This window comes from Narcine bancroftii, chromosome 5 (assembly GCF_036971445.1).
Source record: "Narcine bancroftii isolate sNarBan1 chromosome 5, sNarBan1.hap1, whole genome shotgun sequence".
NCBI classification, from domain to species: domain Eukaryota; kingdom Metazoa; phylum Chordata; class Chondrichthyes; order Torpediniformes; family Narcinidae; genus Narcine; species Narcine bancroftii.
In genome coordinates this window covers 101,090,778-101,112,750 of record NC_091473.1, presented here as the reverse complement: position 1 = coordinate 101,112,750, position 21,973 = coordinate 101,090,778, and the positions used below count along the sequence as shown (strand labels likewise).

Genomic DNA, 21,973 nt, shown 5'->3' with positions numbered 1-21,973 from the left:
GCTTCATGGTCTTGCAAGTATCCCGGCTTCTAAATATTTTAATGTTTTCATACTTCTCTTATCGACAGGCCACAAGACATGAGAACAGGTTCAGGCACATCTGCAACTTAAGCCTTATGTTCCATTCAATAAGATTATAGCTGATCTGACCTTTCACTTCAGCTTAAATATGCTGCCCAATCCTCAAAATCCCTGATGCCACTGTGGTACAAAAATCTTACATTTTGTGTAATTAGTTCAATTAAATTCCTGGTTACATATCACACAGAAAAGAATAGGTTTCTCAACAAATTTATTCTCTTCCACTAATTTACAGGATGTGGGATTCACTGGAAAGGCAATGATTGTATACCATCCTGAATTGCTCTTGAGAATCTCGCGGTGAGCCGACTTACATCACATTAATGATTTCATTTGCGGTGCTACCACTATGTGTATAGATGTATGTATGTGCTGTATGGGCTAGCTTGCCCACTTAACCAGTGACTCCTCCCTCCCAGATATCCCCATAAAGGCTGATATGCCCAAACCCCTCCCTCAGTACCTGCCATGGAGACGGGCCAGCAACATACAAGCTGTGCTGACATTTTAAGGTGATTAATTTCGATTCTCTGTCTGATTGTGGTTGATTGGTAGTACAATTTAATCACCTTAAATTTAGACCATGGACAAGGTAATATGGGCAGATAAATTAGACACCGACCCCAAGGATCCAGAGGCCTCAACTAAATTTAACCAGTGGGTGCACTGCCTCAACACATTTATGAGGCACAATGACATGCGGAGCGAAGAAGATAAGAGGGAAGTGCTCTTTGGTCAGGTCGGCCAAAGGGTTTTCCAAGTGATAAGAGACTTTTCTACTTACTCTGAGGCGATGGAGTTCCTGCAGAAGCAGTACCAGACCCTGATGAACGTCATATACGCACGACTGCATATACATATGCATGTACTGCTGAGAAGTCTCTGTGATCGCCCACCTCAAAGGCCTAACATAGGGTGTGTGCGTGGCCGGGTTCAGCTCTGACTACATCAGACAGAGACTCATGGAAAAGGGCGATCGGAGCCTTCAGTAAATCGCTGGAGACAGCAAAATGAAGCACTGAAGCATTCTCTTCAGGTAACATGGTCGCCGCATGGGGGGCCCACATCACTGCCATCACTATCAAGTACCAGAAGTGCTACTTCTGTGGGCATGGGAAAAGCTGCCCACCCGTAAGTGCCACATGCTCCGCTTGCGAGAAGAAAGGTCACTACGCAAAAGTGTATAACTCCAAACATTCCCCCAGCAGCGCTGTGTGTAGCTGACAGCCGTCGCCATCTTGGACCATCCCACTTCCGGCTCTATCTCAGAAGTTACTTCCGTTGGCCGGGGACGGATCGACAAGGCCCTGTGGACAACAAGCTTGGGTGGTGACATTCCTGGCGGCAAGGGACACCACTGTGTGCGCGACATGGTGGTGGCTATCTTGGTGAGTACCCCCAAACCAACACAGTAGCGGCTTGGACAGTGACCACATGCTTTCCTCTGTCATCCTTGAGAAAAACAGCCCACATCAACTGGACAAAGCCATGATGAACATTGAGGTTAATGGCCATCCTACAAACTGTTTATTTGACACCGGAAGCACTGAGAGCTTCATCCACCTGGGTACTGTACACCAATACACCCTCGTGATAACCCGATGCAAAGTAAAGTCTCTTTGGCCTCCAAATCCCACTCAGCCGAGATCAGTGGGTGCTGCACCATGATGCTGACTGTGCGGGGCACTGAGTACAAGAACTTTAAACTTCTGATCATGCCACACCTCTGCGCACCGGTCATACAGGGACTGGACTTCCTGTGCCAACTACAGAGCGTCTGCATGCAGTTCAACAGTCCCCGTCCGCCCCTCACGGTCTGCAATTCCAACCAGCCAACTCCCCTGAACACGATCTGTGGTCCCTCTACTCTCCAGGTCTCACCATCACCCTTGTTCGAGAACCTCACCCCTGACTGCAAGCCGATAGCCACTAGGAGCAGACAGTACAGTCCCGAGGACAGAACATTAATTAAAGCGGAGGTCAAACAACTTCAAGCGGAAGGGGTCATAGAACCCAGCATCAGCGCTTGGAGAGCCCAAGTAATGATAGTAAAGAGCAGAGAGAAACAATGCATGGTCATTGAATACAGTCCGACCATAAACCGCTTCACCCTAATAGATGCCTACCCACTTCCCATCATTGCCAATATGGTCAACAAGATTGTCCAGTTCAGGGTTTTCTCGACCATTGACCTTAAGTCGGCTTATATCCAGCTAACAATCCGGATGGAGGACAGCCCATATACTGCCTTCTACCACTTCCTCCATGTCCCTTTCAGAGACACCTATGATGTCTCTGTCTTCCAGAGGGAGATGGACCGCTTAGTCGATGACTATGGACTCAAAGCCACATTTTCCTATCTGTGAACAATGTGACCATCTGCGGCCATGACCATCAGAACCATGATGCCAACCTGCACAAGTTTCTCCAGGCAGCCAAAAGCCTCAACCTGACCTATAATCAAAAGAAGTGTGTCTTTAGCTCTCCATGGCTGGCCATCCTGCGCTGCATGATGGAGAATGGCGTCATTGGGCCTGGGCCAGACCCAGACCGCATGTGCCACCTGTTGGTACTCCCATTACCCCAGACCTTCAAGGCCCTGAAAAGATGCTTGGGCTTCTTTTCCTAATATAACCAGTGGGTCCCCAATTACACAGACAAAGCGCGCCCCCTGGTGAAATCAGTCATTTTTCCCTTGTTGCTAAAGCCCAAATGGCATTCACGTGCATCAAGGGCAAATCGGCAAGGCAGTGATGCATGCATCCCCTTCCAGGTGGAGAGTGATGCGTCCATCTTTGCCCTGGTCGCCACGCTCTTCCAGAAAGGCAGGCCCATGGCATTCTTTTCCAGAACCCTCCAAGGCCCCAAGCTCCAACACTCAGTCATCAAGAAGGAGGCCTAACTATAGTGGAATGTGTGCACCATTGGAGGCAATATCTGGCCAGAAAACTGTTCATCCTGCTGACTGACCAACGTGCAGTCGCTTTTATTTTTTTACAAAAAACAGCAGGGAAAAATTAAGAACTGCAAAATCCTAAAGTGGAGAATTGAGCTATCCACCTACAACTACATGATCCTGTACCAGCTGGAAGCTCAACAAGCCTCCTGATGTCCTGTACTGGGGGACATGCGCCAACATGCAGCTGGACCGTCTCCAAGTCCTCCACAACAACACCTCTGCCAACCCAGCATCACCAGGCTCTACCACTTTGTCAGAGCTCACAACCACTCCTTCTTGGTCGAAGACATCAGGGAGTTGACTTGCAACTGCCCCAGTCTGCACTGAGTGCAAACTCTAGTTTTATCAGCCGGACAATACCTTATCAAGTCTACCTTATCTAGTCTACCAACAGCAATGAATACTTTCTAAACATCGTAGATGAATACTCCTTTTTCCCCTTTACCAACCCCTGCCTGGATATGGCCATGGGCATAAAGATGGTACGTGGCATATTCGCTCTGTTCAGTTACCCTGCTATATCCATAGCAACCAGGGCTCTTCCTTTTTGAATAAGGACCTGTGGCAATATCTGTTGGCTGAGGGCATAGACACAAGGACTCTAACCCCCAGGGAGAACAGGCAGGTAGAGAGGGAAAATACCTCTGTTAGAAGGGTGGTCCTCTTAGCCCTTAAATCGAAAAGACTATCCACCTCCCGGTGGCAAGACATCCTCCCTGATGCACACCTTGCACTTGGTCCCTTCTCTGTTTGGCCACGAATGCAATGAAAGGTATTTTACCTTCCCTAGGAAATCGGAATTCGGAACTACTCTGTCATCCTGGCTGACAAACACTGGGCCGGTGCTGGTCTGAAGGCACATCAGACTCTGGTCAGGAAGGGTACCTCCTCCACACCAACCCCAAATATGCTTACATAGAGTATCAGGATGGTCGACAGCACAATATCTCCATCTGGGACCTGGTGCATGCAAGAGACCCCTTGACCAACCAGCCAAACCCCTCCCCCCGGTAACCCCGACCAACCGGACCCACTATCAGTGCCTGATTTCACACCCCAAACTCCAACCGACCTGAACAACACCACAGTATCAACCCCCCAACCTCAGCCACCAGAGGCACCACCCGGAAACTGACTGCTGTGCCACAGCAGACCCTGCGATGGTCACAGTGACAGACAAGACCACCGGACAGGCTGAATCTGTAAGGGACTTTGGAACTGCAATGAACACTAAACCACACCACCCCAACGGACTTTGTTTAAAAAGGAGGGGTGAATATGGTGATCTCACTATGCATATAGATGTATGTATGTCTGTATGGGCTGGCCCACCCCCCTGTACCTGTGACTCCTCCCTCCCAGATATTCCCATAAAGGCAGTTACACTCAAACTCCTCCCTCAGTACCTGCCTTGGAACCAGGCCAGCAACATGCAAGCTGTGCTGACACTTTAAGGTGATTAAAGCCTATTAAGCATGACTCTCTGTCTGATTGTGGTTGATTGGTAGGAGTTTCAGGATTTAGAGCGTGTCATTTTGAAGGTGCTCCAGTATATTTTAACCATACTCGTGTGTTGCTTGCATGAAAACTTGCAGTTGATTGTGTTCCATATGCTTCTTAACCTCATTTGGTGATAGGGCCACAACACCTCTGCCAACCCGGCATCACCAGGCTCTACCACTTTGTCAGAGCTCACAACCTCTCCTTCTTGGTCGAAGACATCAGGGAGTTGACTCGCAACTGAGTGCAAACTCTAGTTTTTTCAGCTGGACAATGCCTTATCAAAGCCACCCGCCCCTTCGAGTGGCTGAGCGTGGTCTTTAAGGGACCCCTCCAGTCCACCAACAGCAATGAATACTTTCTAAACATCGTAGATGAATACTCCTTTTTCCCCTTTACTATCCCCTGCCTGGATATGGCAATGGGGATAAAGATGGAAACATGAAGGAAATATGGCAAGTAACAGGAGTGCATTTTATGCTCTGTAAGTGGAGTGTGATGGCATCAGAGGGACTGCATTTTCAATGTGCTGCAAGGGGTGTGACAACTTCACCCTGGATCTTGTCAATCCTTATTGGAGTTGCACTCTTCTGACAAGTGAAGAATATTTAATAATAACCTTTGTGTTTTCTGGTTGATGAAAAAAACCATGGAAAATCAGGAGGCAAGTTGATCTCCAGAGGTCTGTTATAACCCAATGATTTTCCCCCTACTTGTGCATCTGACACATTCCTCATGTGTAATCAAGGCCTTAGATTACAAATTGTCTTCAAATATTTGTATTTTTGTGGTGCTTATGTTTCTGGAATGTAAACCCCTCACATATTAGGGGCAGGGACAATAATGTCACTGAATGTCAGTTTTAAATGGATAGATCAACACTTGGCAGGAGTGGTCATGTGTGATGCTGATATTAATTGCCACTTGTCAGTCTGAGTGGATTCGCTGCGTGCAGGCATGATGCGTCATCTGTTGAATGAAACGTAACATCGTGCTTGAGTTGCAAATGGAATCGGATGCTTTCAAGGTCACGCTGGTCCTTACTGGAAAGGATGGAGGCGGCTGAACTGATTGGATTTCAAAATCCAGAATCATCTTCGTTTCCATTCTTTGGAATTTCTATGTTTCTTTTTAGTTCTTGAATTTTCTGCATATGTGCTTTTGTCTCCATATCTGACACTTATGAAGTTAACAGCAGCTCTGGGTTTCCTTTAATTTGCATCAAATTTCTATGCTGCAATGGGAAACTAGCATTGAGGTTGCACTCATTCCACAGAACAGCATCCACATTTCCTTTTGCACACAGAGGAAAGGCATTTCCTCTGTATAGAAAGTCTGTGAGAGATTGATATCAAGCAATAACTCAGGGCAATAGAAAAAATCTAATTCAATCTTAATTAAACATTATTTTCATGTTTTACTTTTTACAAACGGGTACAGGCAGTCTCCAGGTTATGTTCCTGAGAAATATCCGTGAATCAATTTTTCCATCAGTCAAAAAAGAATATTTTCCCCAAAACCAAGATTTAAAAACTCATTGCCTGTCATAATCCAGCCTCCTCTTCCTGATAAATGATCATGTTTTCTCTCAATATTGCTTTGTGCTGTTATCCATTTTTATAACTAACTATATCATGGCACTCTGATATAGTTTTAAATTTTTTTCTTTGGAACCTTGCAGAGCCCTGCGTGTTGCTCCCCATCCTGCAGCTTCACGAAGGCTTGGATCTTAAAATCTTTCTTTTTGTGGAATATCTCTATGTTCACCCTAGCCAATACCCATAATTAAATTATTGGAATGTATACTGCACACAGTTGTTGATAAATACCACAAACATTTTAATATTATTTGTGAGGCAAACAAAACATTTATTTTCAAATGTTAGCTGAAATCATAAACAATCAAATTGCAATTGTGTTAAAGAGAAGGGGTGCAGAACTGAAGAGAGAAATGAGAAGGTGCAAGATTGTGGAGATTTAGAAGGAACAGAATGTTCGGTCTTCCTTAAAATTGACCAGATAATGTTTGGATAGTGGCCTTTTTTTTTCAGTGAAATCAGATATTTATAATTCAGGTCTGTTATAACCCAATGGTTTTCCCCCTACTTGTGCATCTGACACATTCCTCATGTGTAATCAAGGCCTTGTAATACAACAGTTTTGCCAATGAATAGTAAATTTACTGCTGGATTTCACTTGGTGATTGAATATCACCCAACAACCAGTTGCTGCAGTTTGAAGAAAATCTGTTTTCAGACTTTGCCCCAGAATTTCCAGTGAGTGATGAAATGATGGTGTTTGTAGTTAGCCTCAAGAAACTCGCACACGGATCAAATGATCATTGTGGTTAGAACTTCCCCTTAGCTGGCTCACCAGCCAAATCATGTAAAATATTTCCCACAGACTGCATGCCAGCAAGGGAAAAAGATAATGGTTATTATTTTTCTGGTGCATGAAATAACAATTGAAATCGAGGGTATTATTAAGGCAGAAGCCAACATGTCTCCATAGGGAGGGGGAGACATCAAACTTGATGAAAGATGGCATTAGGTCAGGCAGTTCTTTTCCATCTGATCTGGACGCAGTAGGGTGCCTTGTAGGCACTTCTACTTTATGACTTTTCAGTGACTTCAAGATTCTTCGATGTGATTGTTTTTTTTGTTCCATTTTAAAATATTAATGGGAAGAAATCACCATAGGATTTCAGAGTGGATAATTTTCTGAATTTCTTTGACTGTAAGGGGTGCCAGGCAATGCCCAATGATGAACCATTTTCTGCCTTATGGCAGACTAAAGACAATTTTAATATTAATTTCTGCTTTACAAGTGCCACTCTGTGCTGATGCTCCACCTATCCCAGGAGTTGTGAAGGATGGGCATGGCCCCATTACCATACAATGTTCCAGTCAGCTGAACCATGCCACATCACCTATCCTTCTTGGAAAGGTTTTGGCAGACCACTACCATTGACTGCAAGGCTATCAGGCAGTGGCCAGCATGGAATATCCTGCATCATTGAGAGAGGAAGGCTCAATGGACATGGTGGGGTGGTTCCCTGAGCAAACGGTCCAGGTCATCTGACGGAATGCCTCATTGCCAGTTCTCATTAACAAGCACCAGGATTTAGCCTGGCTGGTGGGGAACACTCCAAGAAAGATCCCTCTTTAACAACTGGAACATCACTCGCAACGCACGTTGTCCCTAAGAGGAGACAGTCATCTACATCTTTTCAGGTTCGCTAAGAATGTGTGGAGAAGGATGCAAGAGCCCTTGTCATGATTCATCCCCAGCAGCAGTGACAGAGGCTCTGATTTACACGCTCCTCCTGGGGACCCATACGGAGTCAGTCATCCAGAAATGCCGAAAGACCCAGTGAAAGAAGTCCTTTGGTCTGCCTGAAACCTCTTGGTCTTTCAGCACAAAAAAATTGTCAGTGCAGGAAAGCTGCTGACTGGTACATTCCAGGCTGTAGGAGTACATGATGAGGCATGTGCTGAGGCTTGGTGCTGCCAATACAAGGGTGCTGTGGGGGGAAAATTAAAAATCAGTCTAGTCCTTCCATTATCGGGCATTGAGGGGATGAGACTGAGGGGAGGGACAGCAGTGCCACAGTAGTCTAAATAGAAATAAATGGAACAAAGTACAGTGAACGAAATGTATGGATATGAAACAAAGGGTGGGAATAAACTTTGAATGGTTTTCCTTTTGTAAATAATTAATTGTGAATAAAGTCTACTTGCATAACAATGAAGAGTGTCTGATCTGAATGATGACAGAATTATATTTAAAACTCACTTGGAACCTACAATAAAGTAGGACGTCTTTAGATCTATTCGAGTAGGTATAATTTATAAATATCTCAAACTTGCATCTATTCAAATGTTTCATCTTGATTGTTGAGGAGGAGGTGACGTGACCTGTAAGCAGCTTTAGGACTCGACTGAACTGTCTGCACAGAATATTGCTGCCAATTTCAAAAAGTAATAACTAATCATTTCATTGTCAATGCTATCACAAGATCCACGTTACCACATTCCAGTACATGTTTTACTGAATTCCTGATAATACTGCTTTATTTTGCTGGTGAAATTGCTACAACTACCATTGGGCAATGTTGTAAGAATATGAATCTTCTGGTGGGGTTTCCTCAATAAAAACATGCCTGAGGTTTGAAAGACCCAGCACAGTCTAAAATATGTTTTTTCAGTAAGTATGATTATGCCAGTTACTTTCAAGTGTTTAGTTACTGACTTCCTAGATGTACATCCTGAAAAGTAAATGGTTATTACTTTCTCAGGTTAAATCATTCATTCTTTTCAGTACTAATCCTGCCACTTAACTTTTTTAAAAAACACGGGGAGAAAAATGTGTAGATTAACAATGATTCAGTTAAATATCTACAAGAGAACAATGTGCTTCTTACAACAGACAACTTTCACAGCAATGTAAATTAAACTGCATTAATATGGCACTCAACTGAACTTGCCAGGTTTTGTTCCTTTTCACTTGTAAGCCTGGAATTGTCTGAATTTCTTAATAAATTATTTCCACTAAGATTGAAGATTACCATTAGCCCTCCTAAATAATTATAATAGAACACAATGCATGACAACATACAATATTGGCATTTACTTGACCAAATAATCCAATGAAAGCTTATATTTTTAAATGTAAAAAATCCGAGTGATTATACATTTTAAAATATGAATCATTTTAATAGATTTGTTGTTGTATTTTATTAATGGCTATTACATAGATAATTTACTTTTATTCACCTTTGTCTTTCTGGTCATTTTTCTTTTTAAAAAACCTCATTGTTTGGTCACACTCAAAATCAACTCATTTGTTTGCCGCACCAAGTTAAAAGAAAATATGGCTTCCCTTTTCCTGACAGCTTAATGACAAAAGCAGATGCCTCGACCAGCTGACAGCAAAGCCCTTTTCTCGCATACTGTCTCTCTAAAAGGAAGTCAGTGTTAACTGCCATAAATTACATTGACAAGGCAACTCTGCCAGAAACTTCTTGTTAGCACGATCTGATTAAGGTCTTCATTTAAATATAAGGAAGTTATTTTGCATTGGTAAAACTATTTATTATTTTTGACAGCACAAGTGTGACTTTGGAAATTTTTTTTATTAATGAACCAGCAACAATATTGTGCTCAGTTATCTAAATAATGCTTGTATGTGCACTCATTCCATTTAAACATGACTGGGTGAGGTTGGCAAGGAATGCTATCTCGTATTGCTTGCATTCGCACTGTGAATGAGAGCGTTTCTCAGGACAAAGAATAAAAGAGGTTCAGCAGACCCCTTGGAAATGATATATTTTGCCCTACTGGAATTTATGCTGGAAACCAGCTGGTGAAACTATTTCCTGAGAGAACATTACCTTATCAATCAGAGTCCAATTCATAGCTTGTTTAATTCAGTTTTTACTTCAATTTCTGCATTGACAGGGTAAGATAGCTCTTAGATGTTTGGTTCCTAGTTAAAGTGAATATTTTGATGACTATTTCACTTTACATTGTGGCATTGTAACTTGAAAATTATTTCATACAGGCATTAGGAAAGTGGCAGCAACTTCCAAAAACAAATGCCTTTTGATGCATTCCTGTAGCTGAAACAGCATGGGCGTCAAATTGCAACTCACACTAAATATATGACATGGTATATCGTGGCATTATTTTTTTTTTACAATTCCATCAAAAATACGAATACCTATTTAAGAATGAAATGAGGAATAATTTTATCTCTCAGGGATAAAATCACTGATATTATCCGACTCGAATAATTATGAACACCAAAACATTGTCAGAGTTTGTGGGATTATAGGAAAACTTAGAGCTCTAATGACCATGCAGGAAAATGGTGTTGAAGTCAACAAGATGATCATCTATATTATTCACATTGAATGGTAGAATAGGAATGGGGACAGTAAAGCTTCCATCTCTTATTATGCATGTTCTTCTGTGAAAACAAAATGACAGACAAGCATACCCATTACCTTTCATCAAAATAAACTGAACATAGCATTTTATGAGACCAAAAAAAATCTTGGCAAGTAAGTGAAATTGGTTCTCAACAAAAGCAATAGATTAAAAGTAAGACAGAAGTTGACAGATGACATAAAAGATTATTCTATTTAATTTGGAAATCCCTGTGGGGTGCAAACGTGACAATTTAAAGGAAGGAACTTTTCAGTGATGAATGAAGTTGCTGGTTCAAATCCTGCACAGAAGGTTATAGACACAAGAGACATGCAACATGGAAACTAGCCCTTCACCCCACCAAATCCATGATGATCGTCAACATCTCCTTTGCACTCACCCTTTATTAATCGAACATTGTACATTAATTCCGAGAAACGAAGACTGAAGATGCTGGAGTGAGCTGCCAGAGGAACTCATTGAATCAGGCACCGTCCATGGATAGAAATGGTCAGGACCCATTTATTTTTAGACTGAAAGAGGAGGTGACATTTCATACATGAAGGGAGAAAGAAGCTAGGGAGAGCCAAGAGGTGAGAGGGTATTGGTTGGAAGGTGGGAGGATTGGCGAGGAGGAGACTACAGGGGATGTGAGGTTAGAAGAAAAGTAAGAAGGTGAGTTAGTAAAAAAGAGATGGGAACAATGGAACCATGTAAAGGTAGGGGATTACCTAAAATTAGAAAAACCTATGTCCATTCCAAATCATCTCACTACCATTTTTACTTTACTCTCATTAAAGAGTCCCAAGTTGAAATGTTGATGACCATATCTACCTGTGCATGCTGCTATTACCCCCAAGTTCCTTCAGCAGCCCGTCATTTGCTTGTAGATTCATTCTTCCCACTAACTCACCAGCACCCACCCTCCTCAGATTCCACCACTTAGTTATTCAGGGTGGACAATTTACAGTGGCCATTTGTTCATTTACCAACTTCCACAGCTTTTAGCTGTGGGAGGAAACAGGACGTGGTATAAGTTCACACCATTACAGGGTGAATGTGTACATTCCACTCAGAGGTTGCTGTGAGGTTGAGGACCTACTAGCTGCCCTATATTATGAAATTCAATAAAATTATGAATCTGTAGATGAACACAAGAACAGGGCAGGTTGAATGCTTTAAATTCTTATTGTGTTAAGCAATGTTAAAAGAAAGCAACCCTGCTACTTATCCTGAACAAGTAGCAAAATAAGTATACATGATAAAAATCAGACTAATTAAAACAAATAAATTGTGTGACGCACCGTCAATTACTCAAAGACTGAGGTTGAGAAACCAATAGGCTTTTATTCGCTAAAGAAGAAATGCTCGTCCATACTGCTCGACTGTCCTGCACTAAGGAGGCGGCTGTGGAACAGTCACCTTTACACAGGAGCCTATGGGAGGGGTCACAGATACAGCCAGCCAATGGATGTGCCAACCAGACAAATACATACAACAGTGGTTTACCACATCGTGAACAAAACATTAGATAAGATTTGGAAAATAGTGATTATAGCCATCTAATAGTCAAGCCAAATGCACAAACGTGGAGATAATTTTGCCATCAAAACTGACCTTGCTTACTGGGAATATGTCTTACATGGCAGCAGCAGGATGCCCTGGAGAGCAGAACTGGAAGAATATAGAGAAGAAGGAAACAATTGTATGAATGGAGAATGAATGGAAGGAAGGCCATGAAGAGACCTTGCACAAGGATGAGAGTTTTAAAACCATGGCATTGGTTACTGACAACCCCTTTCATACAAGTGAAATTTGGGATATGGGCAACATTTTAAAAAGGTCAAGGTTCAGGAACACAAAAGAGAGGAGGCTGTCAGGGATGTTTTTGGATAAACATCAAACAAAGAACATTGCAACCAGGCCCTTCAGCCCATGATTTTTGTGCTGACTGAGAGAAAGCAACACAACAAACTAAACCTTCCCTACCTGACAATTTTTCTTGTATCCATGTCCCTATCTAAATCTTTTAAAGTTCTCCATTGTATCAGGCTCCACCGGGCCTAGCAATGCATTTCAACCACCCACTACTGTGTAAAAGAAAACTTACCCCTGACATCCCTTCTAAACTTTCCTCCATTCACTTTGTACAAATGTCATCTGGTGTTCACACAGGACAAAGATGTTTGCTGTCCACTCTTCTCTCTGCCTCTCATAATCTTGTAGACCTCTGTTAAGTCACCTCTTAACCTTGACTCAAAAACATATTCACCAATCTAGATAAAGCAAGGTCAGCTGCAGTTGACCTGAGACAATGTTATGGGTGGCAGAGTTGATTGGTTTGGTAATGGAATGATTAGTAAGTCAGCAGCTCATTGCCAAACAAGGCCTGAAGATTGAAAGCAGTGTTGATTAACCAGCAACAATGGCTGGGAGAGAAATAGTATTTTAATCGTGGCATGGAATTGAGGTCAGGGGCTAAGGACAATGGTAGTCGAGCAGGCAGTGAACTGTTGGACTAAGGTTTCGTTAACCAACAGTTGGATTTGAGTTGTGTTATTGTGCCCTGCTGATTTTCAGAAGTGAAAGTTAAAGGTTCTTTGTAATCGTTCAAATGCAACAAAAGTATCTGAAGCTTATTTTTATTGCTCAACAAGGAATCAACCGTAAATACAATTTGGAGCATTTTGCTGTTGGTTGAAATACAATGCCGCTCCTAATTGAAGACATCTGGACCTTGTATGTTAACTGATTTAATGAGAAAGTGGATCGTAATTTTGTAAAGGTCAGATCACAGCTGCTAATCCATAAGTAAAGCATGCCCTGGATCTGACAGTGCCAAAGGATCTGACTCATGTTTATTGTGAAAGCTCTTTGAAGAGCCAAGCCGACATGTAGATCTTCAGAATTGAAAAGATCAGAAAAAATAATGGGAAGATGATTAGCTTGAAAGAAGCAGCACAATCTCTACAGGAAAAAGACAAAAGCTGAGTGAGTAAAGAATGCAAACAGATGAAATAGATGACCATGGCGTTAAATCTTAGAACTTCTGTCTAAAAGGCCAGGATAGCAGTCAGACAGGTGACAGTACATCACTAACCGGTTCCTTATCAGAACTGATGTGAGTGTTCCCATCTTTGTTGGGTCCTCATGCAGTTATCCCAGGCATCTGCCTGTTTCCAATGGTGAACATAGTACTCTGGTTCATTTTTTTGTTACTGTTAATCGAATATATTCATGCATTGAGTAGGAGCAAGAAGTTGGACATCCAGCCCATCAAACCTGCTCGGTTATTCAGTGAGATTGTGGCTCATTTGATGATGGGCTCATCTCCACCTATCTGCCTTATCCCCATATCCCTTAATTCATCTCATAAAAATCTATCTAGCCTTTTCTTAAATATATTCGCTGAGGGAATATATTCACCATCCTCTGGGAAAAGCAGCTCCTCCTTATCCCCGCCTTAAATGTACTACCCTAGATCTTGAGGCTATGACCCTTAGTTCTAGTCTCCTCCACCAATGGGAACAACTCTATCTTATCTATGCCCTTCATAATTTTATACATTTCCAGAAAATCTGCTCTCATTCTTCTAAATTAAGCCCCTAATGGCTCAATCTCTCCTCATAGGATAACCCCTTCAACTCTGGAATCAACCTGGTGAACCTCCTCTCTGCATCGCCCCCAAAGCCAGTACATCATTCTTCAAGTAAAGAGACCAGAACTGTGCACAGCACTCCAGATGCAGCCTCACCAGTACCTGTACAATTGCAATCCTTCAAGCAATGAAGGCCAACATTTCGTTTGCCTTCTTGATAGCCTGCTGCACCTACAAACCAACCTTTTTGCAATTCATACACAAGTACTCCTCAGTCCTTCTCCATGGTAGAATCCTGAAATCATCTGATGTTACATGTTCTATATTGTGTCAGGTCCACTCCACAGAGAGTCTTCTTGCTGGTTGAATAAAATTCCTCTGAGGCATTACTGTTCTAGGAGATTTAAGATTCCTTTTATTGTCATACTGTAACATACATGATATCGCTCTGGTTTTGCTTGCCTTAAAGTCAAACAAAGGGTTGTCATTAGTATTGCCCAGCGCTCCCAATAAGAGGAGGAGAAGCAAAACGAGTCCTTTCAGAAATTCTGAAAGTCTGTGGATTCACCTCCAGCCTCACAGATTCCAGTTCAATCCATTAGCAACCCGATCTCAGATCAAAATCTCTAATATTATCAGGAACCATTCAGTGCCAATGGCCCTTCGAGAGCCCTTCTTGCCCCCAGCATTCTCTCAAATCCCGGTTCCAATGCCTGGTTCCCATGAACCTGTCTCCAGCAGCCTGCGGCCTGGTGTGAGCCCTTTGACTGCAAGTCGCCAGCAGCACACAGCCTGTGTGAGTCCTTCAAATGGAAATTGCCAACCGCCTATAGCCACTGAGCTCCTTGCTGGTCCAATGCTATGCTTCCCTTCCTATCGGGTTGTCACTCAGGCTTCTCTTTCTCAATGGGGCATGTTATCTTCATTTCTGGTGCCCTGCACCAGTTCATTGTTTCCCTGGAGTCTGTAGCCCTTCATGGTATGCTGCCCAGCATAAGCACCACCATCTTGGGCACTGGGAAATTCAAATGTTATGGTCTGGCCCTTTCAATCAAAGAGATGCACATTGAAGTCATTTGCCAGGTGATGCATACAAGCTGCTCTCTGGTCAATTCCAATGTATGAGGCTTGATTTCAATTGAGCGACCATGAAGGAAAGTGGAAGAGCTTGCAGAACCCAATGTGTTGAGACTTAATGAAGAGGAGCAAAAGAAAATAAGATTCTGAACTATGAAATAACATAAGCAAAGCAGAGCTGGATGAGAATAGTTACCATGTTAAAGAATTTTTTTCTTCTTTAATGGTCAAAAGTTCATATTTTAGAAATGCATAATTTCTATATGTAGGCAGAAAATGGTTCAGAGGAAACCCAAGAGAGAGAATGATTGCCTCTTCAATCAAACTCCTTGTTTGCTACAAGGGAGTTACTGCTGAAGACCTTGAGAATCTCATAATGTCCAATACTTAAAACCTTTAGGTTGGTATCAACGCCTCTGAATTTTTAATAGGTAGGCTAGTGGGATTGGCTCCAAGCATCAGGCTTGTGTTAGTTTTAGAAAAGAAAGATTGAGCGGCAGTTCCAGGCAGTGGGTGGGCACACCAGCAAGATGCAGCCCATAATCTTGGCAGATTTTTCAGAGGGACACTGGGAATGCTGACACCTTTCAAACATGTGATTAAAGGAAAAGTGTGTCACCCGGCTCAGGAGGCTACAAGGGATCTCATAGCTCTGCTCAACAGCAGAAGAATTTTCTCTTTCCGAGCCAACCTACCTCAAATAACACCATTAAATAAAACTGTTAACTTATGGTGTTGCTGTTTGTACAAATTAGTTGCCAGACTTTTCTATATGACAATTTTGACTTTATATCTTCCATTTGAGAATAGTGTAAAGTACTGTAGTAGAATATTTTGTAGACTAATTAACTACCTCCATGCGATAAGATGGTTCATCGTAAATAGCAACCGAAACACATAGGACGAAAAGTAAGAGGAAATGGATTGGTTCAAGGTTGATGATGCTATCTGGCTGGTTGCCAACAACATTAGCTGAGGAAGTTGTTGTCTCCAAGGCCTGCTCCATCATTTATTAAGACAGTTTTGGTTCCAAACCTTTTTTTCCACTCACATACCACCTAAAGTAATCCTTTACTAACCCCAGAGCACCTGTGGCATAGGATGCCTTCAGATGCTATAGGTGCTCTGTGGCAAGAAAGGGATACTAGACAACAGACTCGCCAAGGCAAATAGCGCCTTTGGAAGACTACACAAAAGAGTCTGGAAAAACAACCAACTGAAAAACCTCACAAAGATAAGCATATACAGAGCCGTTGTCATACCCACACTCCTGTTCGGCTCCGAATCATGGGTCCTCTACCGGCACCTCCTACGGCTCCTAGAACGCTTCCACCAGCGTTGTCTCCGCTCCATCCTCAACATCCATTGGAGCGCTTTCATCCCTAACGTCGAAGTACTCGAGATGGCAGAGGTCGACAGCATCGAGTCCACGCTGCTGAAGATCCAGCTGCGCTGGGTGGGTCACGTCTCCAGAATGGAGGACCATCGCCTTCCCAAGATCGTGTTATATGGCGAACTCTCCACTGGCCACCATGACAGAGGTGCACCAAAGAAAAGGTACAAGGACTGCCTAAAGAAATCTCTTGGTGCCTGCCACATTGACCACCGCCAGTGGGCTGATAACGCCTCAAACCGTGCATCTTGTTGCCTCACAGTTTGGCGGGCAGCAACCTCCTTTGAAGAAGACCGCAGAGCCCACCTCACTGACAAAAGGCAAAGGAGGAAAAACCCAACACCCAACCCCAACCAACCAATTTTCCCCTGCAACCGCTGCAACCGTGTCTGCCTGTCCCGCATCGGACTTGTCAGCCACAAACGAGCCTGCAGCTGACGTGGACTTTTTACCCCCTCCATAAATCTTCGTCCGCGAAGCCAAGCCAAAGATGTGTGATAGTACAGATTCTATCACCAATGTGTATATGTACAGATTGTAGTGTAGGATGACTGTGATTGGCTGAGAGCGTAGCCATACCTATTGGCAGGTCTTAAAGGATTGCTCCTAGCCAGACCAGGTCATTCTGGACTGGTCGTCCTACTTGTGATAGATATGCTCCAGTCTTTTAGTTAAGAAAAGTCTTGGTTTGGATCAACAAGTCTTTGGTTCTTTCGACGCGGTCTACAGTATGTAAGTGGAAAAGAAAGATTCAGAACCATTACATTAAGATCATGCCTAAACCTAAGTCCATGTTGCTGCTAAATTCCCATATACTCCAAGTCTCTAAAAATCTATTGACTACAGCTCGACATCCACATCCCTCTGAACCCAAGAACTTTAAGGAATTCTCTTAACCTTCACAGTACTTAGTGTGAAGATTTTGTTTTTGCCATCTCAGTCCATAGCAGCTGATCTCTTATGTTAAAACTTTTCCTGTGGCACAATGTTCTCTTGCTACAGTTCTGTTTTTCTCAATGAGATCACTCTATTTCTTCTTTTCCTCATTGAACAAGATTGTTCCTTCAAGATACAGTATTGCCTCTTCACCCTGCTGTACTAAGTCTAGGACAAGTTTATCCTTATGTAGAATTGATTACAGGCCATTCCCAGGTTACGAAGTCCTGACTTATGGATACTCCCACATAGAGTCGAGCTTCCATATTAAATTTAAAAGTCTGAAGTAGGTACAAATGTTCATTTCTATGAACAGTAGGATTAGCTTCCTCTCTCTTTCTCTCTCTCCATTCTTAGTAATTGTACTTTCTTATCAGACCGTGTGCTTTTGATGTCATCCATTATGGCACTGTGGAGTTTAATTACGATATCAAGTGAATTCTGGGCAAAATCAGCATGTACATGTGTAAAAATGGAACCCATTTATCACCTGGAGACAGACTGTACACACTACTCTGAAGGGAATTCCATCCAAGCCATGCAGAATCTCTGCAGTTTTATTCCAACTCATTTTCCTTTCCAACTGCTTATTGTCCTCGCATTTTGACTTTTTGTGACTATACCTGGATGTGACAGGGACATGATGGGGAAAATGGTTTTTATCTTCAAGTGAGCATTTTTTCCACTATTTAAAAATATCCACCTTCTCTGTCCTTCACAAGGTACAGTTAAAAATTGGCAGGTACGATGTTGTGGACATTACAGAGTCATGATGAAGGGAGGATTACAGCTGGAAGAGAAACATATCCTATCAGGTAGCTGGGCAGATGGAGTGGGGTAGTTCTGTTGGTAAAAAAAAATCCTGAGTGATAAGGGACATAGGATCTGAAGATGCAAAGACTCGTGGGAAGAAATCAACTGTTACTGTCAACATTTAAATTTAATTTAAAGTTGAGCAACTTCAAGGATTAAAAAAAGACCCTGAATGGAGCTGTAGATGGACCTCCAGATAGCAGCCAGGATGTGGGATACCTGGAAGATAAAATGCCATGTAAGGAAGGCAATGTCACGGTAGTCATTATGGTCTCCATTATGCAGGTTGACTAATAGAATCGGGTTGGCACTGTACCCCAAGAAAAGGAATTTGTGGAGTGCCTACAAGATGGCTTTTTAGAGCTGCTGTGGTCAAGCTCACTAGGGAAAAGGAAGTTTTCGATTTGATGTTGTGCAATGAACCAAGCTAGATTGTGGAGCTTAAGGAAAAGGTAAACTCTGGAGGCAATGATCCCAATATGATAAACTTCACTCTGAGAAGCTAAAATTGGAGGAATCAGTATAAACAGGTGACTACAGGGGCATGAGAGATGAGCTGGCCAAAGTTGATTGGAAGGTGACCCTGGCAGGGATGATGGTAGAGCTGCAGTGAAGGAGGTTCCATAGTTAGATGTGGAGGCCAAGCAATAGGGTAGATTTAAAGCAGAGGTTGATAGGTTTGTGGTTGATCACTGTAATACGTACATTATACTGGTTGGGCTGCCCCTGATACTGTAATTCCTTCCCCTCAGAATTTCTAATAGGGGCAGTACCACCCAATCCTCTCCTTCAGTACTGCCTTGGAACTGGGCCAACAGTATATAAGATATGCCTGTAAGTTTATAGCCATTAAAGCCTATTAATCTTAACTTTTGGTCTGTTGGGTTTAATTGATACCGCCACAATTTAATCACTTTAACTTTGTGCCATGGACAAGACTATTTCAACGGAGAAGCTGGATGCTGACCCTAAGGATCCAACTGCCTCCATAACATTTGACCAGTAGCCGCAATGCCTGAACGCATTTATGAGGCGACATGATATTCAGGAAGAAGTCGACAAGAGAGACCTGTTGTTTCCTCAGATCGGCCACTGAGTTTTCCAGATGATCAGGGGCTGAAACACCTACTCACTTGCTATGGGGCTCCTGTATAAGCACTACTGGGCCCTGAAGAACATAATCTATGTCAGATATCTCCTGGGCTGCTGTCAACAAGCACCTAGTGAGTTTGTTGATAAACACATTCAGCCCTTGCAGGAGCTGGGGCGAGCATGTGGCTGCACCGACATTACGGCAACCATCTACCAAGAGGAGCTGATCGGAGATGCATGTGTGGCCGGCTTCAGGTCTGACCACATCAGACAAAGGCTCCTGGAGAAGGGCGATTGGACGCTGGAGGAAGTGGTCGATCTCAACAAATCACTAGAGATAGCCTAACGGAATGTAGAGGCTTACTCCTCCACCAATGTGGCTGCCACGTGGGGATCAGAGGCACCGATATCTTGGGATGCGGTGTCCCAAACAGCAGCCGCTATCGCCGAGCACCCAAAGTGCTATTACTGCGGCCAGATGAAACACCCGTGGAAGAACTGCCCTGCCAGAAGCACAACTCCTCCAGCTGCAGAAGAAAAGGTCACTACACAAGGGTATGTAGGCCCAGACTTGCCCCTTACAGCACTGCATGCAGGCTTCAGCCATTGCAATCTTGGACTGCATCAAATCCAGTTCCACTACCAGCCATGGACAACAACACAGTGAGAACCCTGGGATAACAGCCCGGGTCGGTGTCACTTAGACAATGAGCTGATACTGGCATCTATCATCTGGACCAGAGCAGCCCACATCAATTAGCAAGGTCCACCACGGACATTGAGGTAAATGGCCACATTACAAACTGCTTGTTTGACACGGGAGGCACTGAAAGCTTATTACACCCAGGCATTGCACAGCGCTGCTCCCTCAGAGTGACCTCAGTCCAGTGTAAAATCTCGTTGGCTTCCAAGTCCCACTTGACCGAAATCTGAGGTAGCTGTACAGTAATGCTAACTGTGGGTGGCAGCGAGTACAAGAATTTTAAATTGCTTGTTATGTCACAATTCTGTGCACTGGTCATACTGGGGCGGAACTTTCAGTGCCAATTTAAAAATGCTCTGATGGAATATGACTGCCCCTACCCCTCCCTCACAGTCTGTAATAACCAACTTTTATATCACCCACCCGTCCCCCCTGAACACAGTCAATCAGCGACCCGAACACTGCCCACTGCTCACAACCTTCGGTCTATCCACCCTCCAGGTCCCACTGCACTCCCTTTCGAAAACCTCACTCCTGACTGTAAGCCTGTGGCAACTACAAACAGACGATAAAGCCCTGGGTACAGAGCCTTTATCAAGGCTGAGGTTAAACAACCCCTGGCCGAGGGCATCGTAGAGCCCAGCACCAGCCCTTGGAGAGCACAGGTAGTGGTGGTAGAGAATGGAGAGAAGCACAGGACCATCATAGACTGCAGCCAGACCATCAACCAATTCACACTTTTGGATGCTTACCCCCTCCTCCCGCATAGCCGACATGGTGAATGAGATCACCAATACCAGGTCTTCTCCACCATCGACCTCAAGTCAGCCTATCACCAGCTCCCAATCCACCCAGATGGCAGCCCATACACATCATACTCCACTTTGGAGTCACGATGGGGTTTCGGTCTTCCAGAGGGAGATGACTACCAACTGAAAGCCACATTTCCCTACCTGGACATGTATATCAGAAGAAATGCATGTTCCACACTACACTGGGGTGCGTGGTGAAGAATCAAGTAATTGGACTCGACCCTGAGTGCATTCAGCTCTTGCTGGAGCTCTCACTCCCCCATAGCCTCAAGGCACTGCAAAGGTGCCTGAGGTTCTTCTCACATTATACACAATGGTCCCTAATTATGCAGGTAAAGCATGGTCTCTGGTAAAACTACCACCTTTTCCACATCGGCAGAAACCTAAATGGTCTTCACTCACATCAAAGGTGACATTGCCAAGGCAGTGATGCATGCTGTAGACAAATCCATTCCATTCCAGGTGGAGAGTGATGCATCTGACTTCGCCCCGGCTGCCACACTTAACAAGGTGGGCAGGCCGGTGGCATTTTTTCTCCCAAACCCTCCAGGGCCACAAACCCTGGCATTCAGCCATTGAAAAAGAAGTCCAGGCCATAGTGGAAGCTGTTCATCACTGGAGGCATTATCTAGCTGGCAAATCGTTCACCCTGCTGACTGACCAACGTGTAACAACAAAAAGTGGGTAAAAATTAAGAATGACAAGATCCTGAGGTGGAGAATTGAACTGTCCACCTTTGAGATCTTGTACTGGCTCGGGAAGCTCCCATACTAGGTTGAGCACTTCAGGGAACCGACCCACGGCTGCCCAACCGCACTTCTACTGGTTGGAGAAAGCTCACCTGATCAAGGCCACCCACCCTTTTGAATGTCTAAGTATGAATTTCAAGGGCCTCTCCCCTCCATGAACCAGAATGTGTATTTTCTCAACATTGTTGACGAATACTCACAATTCCCATTCGCCTTTCCCCTGCCCAGATATGACTACAGCCACAGTTATTAAGTCCCTGTGTAACCATTTCACACTCTTCGGATACCCCCGTTACATCCACAGTGACCAGAGGTCCTCATTCATGAGCA

At 43.6% G+C, this 21,973-nt stretch overlaps 1 long non-coding RNA gene across 1 annotated transcript; it reads right to left on the bottom strand.

Annotated features, from left to right (window-relative positions):
• Positions 1-18,395: 18,395 nt before the first annotated feature.
• LOC138762763 (uncharacterized) lies at positions 18,396-20,299 on the bottom strand. Its single transcript, XR_011357125.1, has 2 exons — positions 20,221-20,299; positions 18,396-18,506 (listed from the first exon to the last, which is right to left on the bottom strand). It is a non-coding gene; the product is annotated as an uncharacterized lncRNA (long non-coding RNA).
• Between the last annotated feature and the right edge of the window lie 1,674 nt (positions 20,300-21,973).